The 12112-nt window shown below is 36.6% G+C and overlaps 1 non-coding gene across 1 annotated transcript; it reads right to left on the minus strand.

Annotated features, from left to right (window-relative positions):
- Positions 1 to 11447: 11447 nt before the first annotated feature.
- On the minus strand, positions 11448 to 11554 carry LOC121225442 (small nucleolar RNA R71). Its single transcript, XR_005923327.1, has one exon. It is a non-coding gene; the product is annotated as a small nucleolar RNA R71 (small nucleolar RNA).
- Between the last annotated feature and the right edge of the window lie 558 nt (positions 11555 to 12112).

The following is a 12112-nucleotide window of genomic DNA, read 5'->3' on the forward strand; positions in this document are numbered from 1 at the left end:
TTTTAATGTCTACAGCATGATAGTGTGATTGTGTGAAAATTTTGTTAAGAAATTTTATTGTTTGGTTGGACAATTTGATAAAAAGGACAAAGTCCCGTAAAGAGTAAAAGTGGAGTTCTATTAGCTAAAGGTATCTAACAGCTATAGAACCTAAAATTTAAGGTCCTTATGTTGTAATTAGACCATTATTATGGGTAATGGACATTTATGGACATAAAACAAGTGAATTTTAATGTTTTAAATCAAGGTTAATTTAGTAATTTAATAAATAAAGGTTAATAAGATAAAACAAAGTCAATTACCATCTTTATTCTGTATCTTCTAGCCGAAATTAACCTAGGAAGCCATTAACAAAGCTTCAAACATTCGGCCAAGCTCTCTAGCTTAATTGTAAGTCTGTTTTCGTCCTGTTTTTAATGATTTCTATTTTTTTGTGATCATTGCAATTAGTACTAGCTAGCCCAGGGACTATTTTGCAAAACTATTAAAGATTTTGAAAGTTGTCGTTGATGAAAATATGTGTTCTTTGATGTTTGATGATGAAATGTGAAATCTTCTTGCTAGATTTACATATTTTGTAAAGTGATTTTGAGTAAAAATGCAAAATAGGGATTTATTTGTGAAAATGTGAAAATGTGTAAAATTGGTAAATATAGGCTGCTAAGGGCATTATGGTAATTCGGCTATCATGGGTCTTGAAGAAATTTCATGAATTTTTTATTTTGTGTAATAAGGACTAAATTGTAAAAAATGTGAAAGTTTAGGGGAAAATGTGTAAAATAGCCGTAATGTAGGTTTTGGATTAAATTGAATAAATAGACGATTAAATAAGTTAATTTTTAATATATTTAGATGAAGAAAGAGAAATTCGGATATGAATCGGGGGAAAACGAAAGTTATCGACTAAACTACTTATTTCGTCGTTTCTATATTCGAGGTAAGTTCGTATGTGATAAATTTTAATACAAATGTATTTCATATGCTTTGATATTGCATAAATTGTAAATACTGGACTGTGGATATGAACGATAGTGATTCGACGATGATTCAACATTTAAAATCCTGGTTGAAGCTTAGGAATAGTTTAAGATGCTAGTGACATGTCATTAGGGGATACATTGAGTTTGCTTCGGGCCATGATATAGCACTTCGGGTGTGAGTTATACCGATTTGGCTTTGGGCCATGATTTAATATTTTGGAGATAAGTTACCTTGATTTGGCTACGGGCCATGGTATAGGTACTTATCATGTGAGACCCTTGAATATTCGACTTCTATTTCGTATTGTTTAACGGGTACATAAAAGACGGGAATGTGAATGAGATTAGTACGAGATGGTACAGGTATGTGCATAAACCATATTAGCTTTAAATGAAAGAAATGGTGAAAAAAGTATATAGTTTTGTGAATGAGTAATTGAGAGGTTTGTTAGTTGATGTGAATTCTTATACTTATGATTAATTGTTGAATTATGTGTTATTGATTATATCGAATTTATGTCATACAAGCTTACTAAGCTTTATAGCTTACATCGTTTATTTTTTATATTTTATAGTAAATTCAAAGCTAGCTCGGATTCGGGAGTCATCGGAGATCGCTTCACACTATCCACCTATCATTTTGGTACCCATGAACTATGGTATTTAAGTGTATAGCATGTATACGTATTTTTGAGTCATTTTGAATATGGGTTGATAATGATTTTGGTTATAACTTGTTAATGAATTTGGTCATATGAATTGGCATTGTAAATGTTTATGTTTGGTTTGTAAACATGGCCATGAGATTTGGCTTAATTTGGTGGATTTTGGTTATGTGCATATATGTGTATATATGGATGTTATGGTGAGCTCATGAATGGATATGTGAATAAATTATATTATGAGGCTTGTGGATATTGTTATGGTAAATGTTAAATGGTTGATATTAAATATAAATTGTGTTTATGAATTGGTGCAAAATGATGTATGTTTGAGAAAGGTTTAGCTAGTTGAATTGTATATGTAATTTTAGTACAAATGGTATGGTGCATTTGGAGAATTTTTGTATTGAGAAAAGTGGTTTAGATCATGCATGAATTAGGTTTGAATTGAATGTTTTAAGATGCCTATTGATGCTATATATTGGTGTCATTGAATTGATATAGGTGAGCACAAATTTGGGTGGCAAATTGGCTTGGTAAATAGCCTATTTTTGTCCACACAGGCAGAGACACGGGCGTGTGTCTCAGCCGTGTGTGACACACAGTCATGTTATATGGCAATTTGTGTAACAACTAGATTTTGGGCTTAGCCAGACTAGTGGCTTTGAGACCACCAATCCGGGGTCAGAGAAACTATTTTATTATTATTTTGGTGTTATAGCCTGATTATAATAGTGCATGAAAATTTTGGTGAATTAATTTTAGCATTTGCGAGCTTAATTGCGAAATAGGACTAAATCGCATAAAGTGAAAAAGTCCTATTTTGATAGCTAAGGGTGTCAAGAGAACCTAAATTGCGGGTCTTTAAAGGGCAATTAGACCCTTTAGAGAGGCTTGGCCGGCCATGAGACAAGGAAATTAACATAGTCAAATATTAGGTAAAGTTTGGTGACTTATTTGACCAAACAGAAATAAAATAATAGAAAGATGATATCATCCCTTTTCATCATTTCTTCTACACCGAAAATTCAGCCATTGTAAGGGTGTGAAAGCTTGAAAATTTCAGAAACTTGTAACCCCCTCAAGTAAGTGATTTTGATGGTCTTTCTTTATGATTTTTGTATTTTTACAACCCTTATAGCATGAGCTTTTAAATGAGGGGACTATTTTGCAAAATGGTTGAAAGTCTAGGGTTTTACCATGAGAGTGTTCATGTTTTTTTTCTGAAATTTTATGGAAGAAAATGAATCATGGTTGTGAAATAAACAATTTTTGTGCTAGGACCTCTCATGAAAACCCTAATAGGACCATTTTGTGAAGTTTGTAAAATAGATAGTAATGTTGTGAAATATTGGTCGGTTAGGCTTGACTAACGAGGAAATTCGATAAAAATTGATTTCTGGGCCTAAGGGTAAATGGACATTTTGTGAAAGTCTAGGGGCAAAATGGTCAATTTACCAAAAAATGTGAATTGTTGATTGAGTAAATTTATCTAGTGATTAAATGGATGAATTTTTATTATTTTAGTTCAAGAAATACAACATCCGAACCTAGACCAGGGAAAGCCAAGCAAGTAGACTAAAACCGACTAGTCGCCTACAGTTTGTGATTCGAGGTAAGTTGTATGTTAATAATGCAATTATATCTTATGATGTGTAATTGATTTGATACGATATGAATTGTCTTGATTTTGAACATGAGAATACATGCCGAGAAATTTACATAGTAAAGACTTTCGTTGGACATTTGGAATAGACTTGGACATTTGTACCGTGATAATGGGTGATATGTGTGCTAGTGTAAGACATGTCTAGGACATGCATCAGCCACAATATGAAAGCTAGTGTAAGACATGTCTAGGACATGCATCAGCCACAATATGAGAGCTAATGTAAGACATGTCTGGGACATGCTTCGGCCTCGAGATATTTAAGCCAATGTAAGACATGTTTAGGACATGCATCGGCCTCGCGATATACAAGCTAGTGTAAGACTTATCTGGGACATGGCGTCAGCTTGTTGTGTGTCAGTGTAAGACCTGTCTGGGACATGGCATCAACACCGATAGATGAGACCCATTGTAAGACCTTATCTGGGACATGGCGTCAGCATCTTAACCCATGTTAGAGCTATTGAATATCCGGTAGAATTCCAAATGGTTCAACGAAAGATTTATGATTTATATCGAGATGAGAAAAGTTATGATTATGTGATGAGTGGTACAGGTACCTATTCGAAATGTATGAAATGTGGGCTAAATATATGAAACATGAAATGTAATGGATGACGATGAGTAAGTTGTACATTCGTCTATTTATGGTATTCATGAATAAGCTATGAAAGGTTATGAGCATATTGTTTTATAATGTTTAGCTGATATTTATTTTCATGCAACTTACTAAGCTTTACGCTTACCCTATTTCCTTTTCATTTTCTTTTAGTGAGGGCAAAGTAGTTTGAGGATCATCGCTCACATCAGAGAAGCCAGTCACACTATCATCTGAAACACTTGGTATAGTTAGATACTTTGTTTTGATTATGGCATCTGTAGGATCTTGACTTTTGAGTTTTATGTCAATGTCAATTGAACAAATGTGTTGGCTCACTTCAGTATTTGATTCATTTTGTATAAGGTCATGGTAAATTGCTAATATTGAAAGTTATTATATGAATGCAAGATAGTCTTTCATGAATGTGAAATTGTTGGCATTGTTGAATATATGAAATATATATATAGACCTTAGCTATGCTTTATGGTTGAGAAATCATGATAAGTTAGACATTTGATATGTTGGTTGGTGTTAGATTTTTTTTTAGGGTGGCAAAAGGCTTGGTAGATAGCCTTATATCATCCACACGGGTAGACACACGGGCGTCTGTCTAGGCTGTGTGTGACACATAGTCAACCCCATGGGCATGTTTTTCGACCGTGTATCCCCTACATGTAAAACTTGCAAGTCAGAATGCATGGTAGTAAACACACAGGCAGAGACACGGCCATGTGTCTCAACCGTGTGGAGGACACGGCCTCTGGCCACGAGCGTGTACCTTGTCTGTGTACCCCTTATTAGATGCTGATGTCAGAAACATAATGTCAAAGTTTTTAGACACAGGCGTGTCATGGCCGTGTTAGAGACAAGGACCACAGACACGGGCGTGTGTCAGGCCGTGTGAAAACCCCTGTAGGTTCGAATTTAGAATTTAATTCACACAGATATGGGACACGGGTGTGTCCCTAGGTACTTACGTCGTATGTATCTCACGGGCTATCAACACGGCCATGTTATAATGACCATACGGGCGTGTTGCCCTACCACACAGGCGTGTGCCCTGTTTCAAGAATCATTTTTATTAAGTCAGTTTAAGGACCCGAGTTGGTTTCGAGTGGTTTCTAATGAATGTTTGAGGCCTTGTAGACTCGTATTAAGAAGATTAAACAAAGTTCGAAAAAGTTTTAAATTTTATCAAGTCTTAATGACTTGGAAATGACTGTGTACATGTGTTAAAGTTTAGTAACGCCGCGTATCCCATCCCAGGGTAGGGCATAAGTCTGGGGTGCTACATTTAGTGGTATCAGAGCTATGATTTAGACAATTCTAGGACTAACCTAGCTTGCGTACGAGTCTAGCTATACATGCCATAATTGTATATTGATAGTGTGACAACTCCTCACGAGATAATTTGTGTTTTTAAAGTAAATGGATCCTGACGTAGCTACGGTGGATGACGTGTAAAGTAATGCGTCGGCTCTCGCTGAAGGGACTGCTCCTGTGGATAGTGGGCCCATGATAATGAGTCAGGGTGAAGGGGCTAGAGAAGCTTACCTCTACATGATGGATGTTTGGTACACAGAGTTTTTTCGTGCGAATCCGAACACTCTACCTCCCCCACCTCCTCCAATTCCTCAGTATGCCCCTGTAACTCTGCAAGGAGTAGATTTGGTTGGGAGAGAGAAACCCTCGGTAGATAAAATAAGAAAACAAGGGCTGAGGAATTTTGGGCTAATATTGATGATAACCCAGAAATAGCAGAGTTCTGGTTGGAAAATATCATTAGGGTATTTGATGAGCTATCATGCATGCCTGAGGAGTGCGTGAAATGCACAGTGTTATTCCTACGAGACTCGGCCTACCAATGGTGGAATATCCTCGTGTCCATTGTACCGAAAGAGAGGATAACTTGGGAATTCTTCCAGGAAGAGTTCCGGAAAAAGTACATTAGCCAGAGGTTTATAGACCAGAAAAGGAAAGAATTTTTAGAGCTAAAGCAAGGCCATATAACAGTTATAGAATATGAACTCGAGTTCGTGAAGCTCAGCAAATATATGTAAAAATGTGTATTTACAGAGGCCATCATGTGTAAGAGGTTTGAAGATGGTCTGAATGAAAACGTTCATTTATTAGTTGGTATCCTAGAGTTGAGGGAGTTTGCAATACTGGTTGAAAGAGCTTGCAAGGTCAAGGAGTTCGCCAAATAGAAGAGGAAAGCAAATATCGAGTCCCGAGACTCAAGGAAAAGACAGATGGGGAGATCATAGTAGACCTCATCTAAGAGATCGAGAGAGTTTCCTACTCAATCAAACACGTCAGTGGGGTTCTCAAACAAGAGCAAGAATAAGCAGTATGTGGTCACAAAAGCCCAAACTACTTCTATTGCGAGTGTTGGTGTGCTCGCCCGAATAGACCAGAATGTTCGCAGTGCAGTAGACTTTATTTCGATAAATGCCTAGGAAATAAAAGAGGTTGTTTTAAATATGGGTCGTTGGACCATTTTATTTGTAGCTGTCCCAAGATGGTCGAAAACAATAAGAATCAAAACATGAGATCGGGTAGCGCTCCTTCAAGAGATAGACCACATAAGAACTCAGGAAGTGGAGTTAGCAGTAGAGGTACACCTAGAGATGCTGCTGTGAGGTCCGAGGGCAAAGCGCCTGCAACAACGTATGCTATACATGCCCGTGAAGAGACAGAGTCTCCCGATGTGATCACGGGCACCTTTTCTATCCATGATATACCTGTTGTTGCTTTAATTGATCCGGGGTCTACCTACTCTTATATTTGTATAGAATTGATACCCCGTATGAACATGCTAGTAGAGTCCACTAAATTTGTGGTAAAAGTGTCCAACCCTTTAGGTAGACATGTGCTAGTTGACCAAGTGTGTAAAAATTGTCCTTTGACAATTAGAGGTCATTGTTTTCCGGCTAACTTGATGTTATTTCCATTTAATGAATTCAATGTAATTCTTGGGATGGATTGGTTGACTTTGCATAGAGCTGTAGTAGACTGTAGGAGAAAAGCTATTGAGTTGAAGTGTGAAAGTAGGGATGTTCTTCGGGTTGAATCAGGTAGAACAGATAACTTGCCTATAGTGATATCAACTTCGTCAGTAGTGAGATATTTGAGAAAAGGATATGAGGCTTATCTCGCTTTTGAACTAAATACTCAAGCGTCTGAGATGAAGATTGAATCGGTACTAGTAGTTTGCTAGTTTACAGATATGTTTCCGGAAGAATTACCCGGATTACCTCCCGTGAGGGAAGTTGAATTTGTAATGAGTTAGTCCCTGGTACGACACCCATCTTGATTGCTCCGTATAGGATGGCTCCTACGGAGTTGAAGGATTTAAAAGTTAAACTACAAGAGTTAACTGACAAGGGTTTTACGAGACTAAGTTTTTCTCCGTGAGGTGCCCTAGTGCTATTTGTAAAGAAAAAGGATGGGTCGATGAGATTGTGCATAGACTACCGACAGCTAAACAAGGTGACTGTTGAAGGGAACCATCGTGTTTTCGATCATGATTTTTTCGATCAGTTGAAAGGAATCACCGTGTTTTCTAAGATTGACTTAAGATCTGCCTACTACCAACTAAGGGTTCAGGAACAAGATGTACCAAAAACCGCATTTCGAAGGAGGTATGGGCACTACGAGTTTCTTATTATGCCCTTCAGTTTAAAAAATGCCCCTGCAGTATTTATGGATTTGATAAACTTCATTTTTCAGCTGTATTTGGATAAGTTCATGGTGGTCTTTATCGATGATATACTGATTTACTCACGTGATGAGAATGAACACGCCGAGCATCTGAGAACGGTTTACAAACCTTGAGAGATAAGAAGCTATATGCCAAGTTTAGTAAGAGTGAATTTTGGCTTTAAGAGGTCAGATTCTTGGTACATATCATGTCGGGAGATGGGATTAAAGTTGACCCAAGCAAGATCTCGGCTATTGTTGAGTGGAAACTGTCAAGGAATGTGACAGAGGTTCGAAGCTTTTTGGGTTTAGCTGGGTACTTCAGGAGATTCGTGAATGGATTCTCTATGATAGCTACTCCGATGATAAAGTTGCTACAAAAGGATGTCAAGTTTGAATGGACAGAGAAGTGCCGACAGAGTTTTGAGAAACTAAAGGCTTTATTCACCGAAGCCCCAATTTTAGTGCAACCGGAGCCTAGAAAAGAGTTTGTGGTATATAGTGATGCATCCTTGAATTGGTTAGGGTGTGTGCTCATGCAAGAAGGCAAGGTAATAGCCTATGTCTTGAGACAGCTAAAGCCACACGAGAAGAATTACTCGACCCACGATTTGGAGCTAGCAGTCATCGTGTTCGCATTAAATATTTGGAGACACCATTTGTATGGTGAGAAATGCCAGGTGTTCACCGACCATAAAAGGCTAAAATATCGAATAACTCAAAAGGAGTTGAACTTACGACAACGTCGATGGTTAGAGCTGATAAAAGACTATGAGTTGATAATAGACTATCACCCGGAGAAGGCGAATGTAGTCACTAACGCTTTGAGTAGAAAGTCATTGTTCGCCTTGAGGGCTATGAATGCTTAGTTGGCCTGTCTAGTGATGGTTCAGTACTGGAAGAGTTGAGAGCTAGACCGATGTTCCTGCGAGAGATTTGTGAAGCTCAAAAAGGTGATAAGGAATTGCAAGCTAATAAGGCTCAGTGTGAAACAGGAAATCAATTAGAGTTTAGTATTAGTACCGACGGTTGCATGATGTTCTGAGACAAAATTTGTGTACCCAAAGACAGTGAGCTTATTCAGAAGATTTTACGAGAGGCACATAGTAGTTGTTTGTCTATCCCTCCGGGTAGTGTGAAAATGTATAACGACTTGAAGAAAATGTACTGGTGGTCGGGGATAAAGAGAGACATTTCTGAGTTTGTTTCTAAGTGTCTAGTTTGTCAACAAGTGAAGCCTGAACAACAAGTATCTTCAGGATTACTGGAAACACAAAAATTTACACACTTTTTCATACCCTTTTTAACTTAAATTCATGCGAATTCGGTTAAATTCTTGTGGAAAAATAATTATTTTTTATAAAATAATTAAAGTGCACTTAAAATATGAACATGTTGAAATTTATTTAATTTTATAATTATTTTTGATTAATTTTGGTTATTTTCGACATATTTGAACAAAGGGCGACAAATGGCTTGGCAGACACTGCAAGAAGCACAAAACTGAGAAGCAATTTGAAGTATCAAGGTGAATTAATTTCTAGCCTAAGACAGTCCAATTATGTGTATTAATTCATAATATAATTAATTTTAATTTATAACCAATTTAATTTGGGCTACATAAATTATTATTAATTAATTATGGAAAAAGTGGTCCAATTGAACCAAACCGATTGAACTGAACCGGGCAATGATTGGGCAGCCCAAAATCGTCAAAATGCTAATCCAAATCAGCTTATTATCTGATTAATTAAGCTTGCAAAGAATCTCTTGAAGACTTGTCAAAGTTGCATCCAAGCCCCTCCACAATTGATGGCTTTGAAGATTTGCCCCAAGCCAAATTTAGCAAAGTTGAAGCCATCAACTTTGCCACATAGATTTCCGACCAAGGGGTGGGTCTTTGACAGCTATTTTTAGCAAATTTTAGTTTCCACATTCAGCTATAAAAACCCCCTTGTTTGATCATTCAAGACACACCTTAATTCATTCACATCTCTTCTCTCCTCTCTCACTTTCTCCTCTCTCTTTTTCATTTCAAGTCCCTTGCTCTTGTGCCGATTTCTCCCCTTGGGAAAGGGTTATTCTTTAGCCATTTTGAAGCAACATTGAAGTGTTCATAGCACCCTTGATCGACGAGGACAACAAATAACGAATATGGAGCAACCTAGTCAAGCCACGGAAAAACACCGGATTTGATTCTTGTTCCCTATCTCTTTAATTTTTGTTGTTGTTATGATGAACATATTTTATGAATATTTATGTTGTTGGAATGGTTAATTTAATCAACTTAGCTTGAATTCAATTTGTGTTGGTTTGATTGCATTTCATCTGCTTAAATTATTAAAATCATGTTTATGCTATCATAGGCCTTAGTAAAAATGCTTCACTAAGTAAAATCTTGCCTAAGTTATTCTTGCATTACAATTGTGAGGTAGCTAATGAATTAATTATTTAAACGGATTGAAATTGTAATTAATGGATGCAATATTTAATCAGTGCATGTTTACTCTTCTAAGGTAGCTAAAGTTTAAATTAGCAATGTATCTAGCGATACACTTACCTTGCATAACTTGCAAGATTATTGTGATTAAAATGTTTCAAGGTAGGGATACCTTATTACCTCACATAGTCTTTTATGTGCTTATTATATTTAATTAATTGTTTGAATTGACATAGGGATATGTAAGAGATTACTTCAATTTAATGAGTATGTAAGTGCCATAACATGTTTGCTTATTAAAATTTGTTTAATCGTTTGAATTAACATAGGGATATGTTAAGAGATGAATGGATTTGTGTAGGTGAATATGTTCATAAGTTATCAAATTACCGAGCTGTCATGAATTTATTCGTAATAGCATAAGCATCAGCTTAATAATTCTAAGTTAAAGAAATGTAATTAAATTAACACAATTATGTCATCTTGATTAAATCATAATTTGAAATCATGCATTTGAGATTTATTTCTTTAGTTTACTTAGTTTAAAATCTTAGTTTTTAATTACTCTCTCCAAACAAAATATTTTTCTTCACCAAAGTGTTTTAAATAGCATTCATAAATAATCCTTTTCACAGTCCCTATGGGTAGATAACTCAAAATTTACTTGTCACTTTATTACTTGTTGCGATTTTGTACATTGCACATTTCCGTCATTTCAAGTTTTTGGCGCCGTTGCCGGGAACTGTTTTAAAAGTCATTATTTGTGAATTTGTTAATTTTACATTTTGGCTTATTTTTCTTGTTTAACTTTTAATTTAATTAACTTTTCTATGATTATTTCAGGTGTTTATGAGTATTGACCAAATTATTGACCTACTCCCTGTAGACGCTAAGATTGAACGAACTTTCTGACAGTAAAGAAAACAAGCAAATCAGAGAAGGACGGAAGAGATGAACTTCAAAAATTCGATCTAAGGAAATGGAGCAAATCCTGCTCAAAATCCTATCCATATTGCTGATGATAGGGATAAAGCTTTAAGACAGTATGTCGTGATAGTATTTAATGATCTTAATTTGGGTATTAGGAGACCCAAAATTCAGGCACAACAGTTTGAGCTAAAGCCAATCATGTTCCAGTTGCTTCAAACAGTGGGCCAATTCAGTGGAATGCCTACCGAAGATCCTCACCTACACTCAAGACAGTTTATGGGGGTGAGCGATTCTTTCAAGTTAGCCGGAGTACCCAAAGATGAATTACGATTGAAGTTGTTCCCATATTCACTGAGGGACAGAGCTCGAGCCTAGTTGAACCATTGCCACCAAACTCAATTTCCACATGGAAGAGTTAGCAGAAAGATTCCTTATAAAGTATTTCTCGCCTAGCAAGAATGCTAAGTTGAGGAACGAGATCACTGCCTTCCAACAAATGGATGATGAGTCCTTGTATGAGGCATGGGAAAGATACAAAGAGTTATTACGAAAGTGCCCTCATCATGGAATCTCACATTGCATCCAACTTGATACATTTTATAATGGTCTCAATGCTCAAACAAGGATGGTAATAAACGCTTCTACTAATGGCGCTCTCCTTTCTAAGTCTTATAATGAGGCTTATGAAATCATTGAGAGGATTACCAGTAACAATTACAAATGGCCTACCAATCGAGCAACGTCCAGAAGACGAGTTGCTGGAATACATGAAGTAGACGTTGTTACTCTACTCGCATCTCAAGTATCATCAATCTAAATGTTAAAAAATCTTACTCAATGGGTCTAACAATTTTGTAGCACAGCCACCAACCCAATTTGAAAATATAGCCTGTGTTTATGTGGGGAAGGACATTTGTTCAAAGAATGTCCATCAAACCCAGAATCCATGTACTACATAGGTAACCAGAACCAAAATCAAGGAAGGCAAGGACTGCAATCCAATTTTTATAACCCATCGTGGCAAAATCACCCCAATTATTCTTAGAGTAACTAAGAGGCTGGAACTAGTAACACTTACGCCCAACCTAGACCAACCCAGCCTCCTAGTTTTCCCCAACAAGTTTAGAA

This window comes from Gossypium hirsutum, chromosome A03, assembly GCF_007990345.1.
Source record: "Gossypium hirsutum isolate 1008001.06 chromosome A03, Gossypium_hirsutum_v2.1, whole genome shotgun sequence".
NCBI lineage: Eukaryota > Viridiplantae > Streptophyta > Magnoliopsida > Malvales > Malvaceae > Gossypium > Gossypium hirsutum.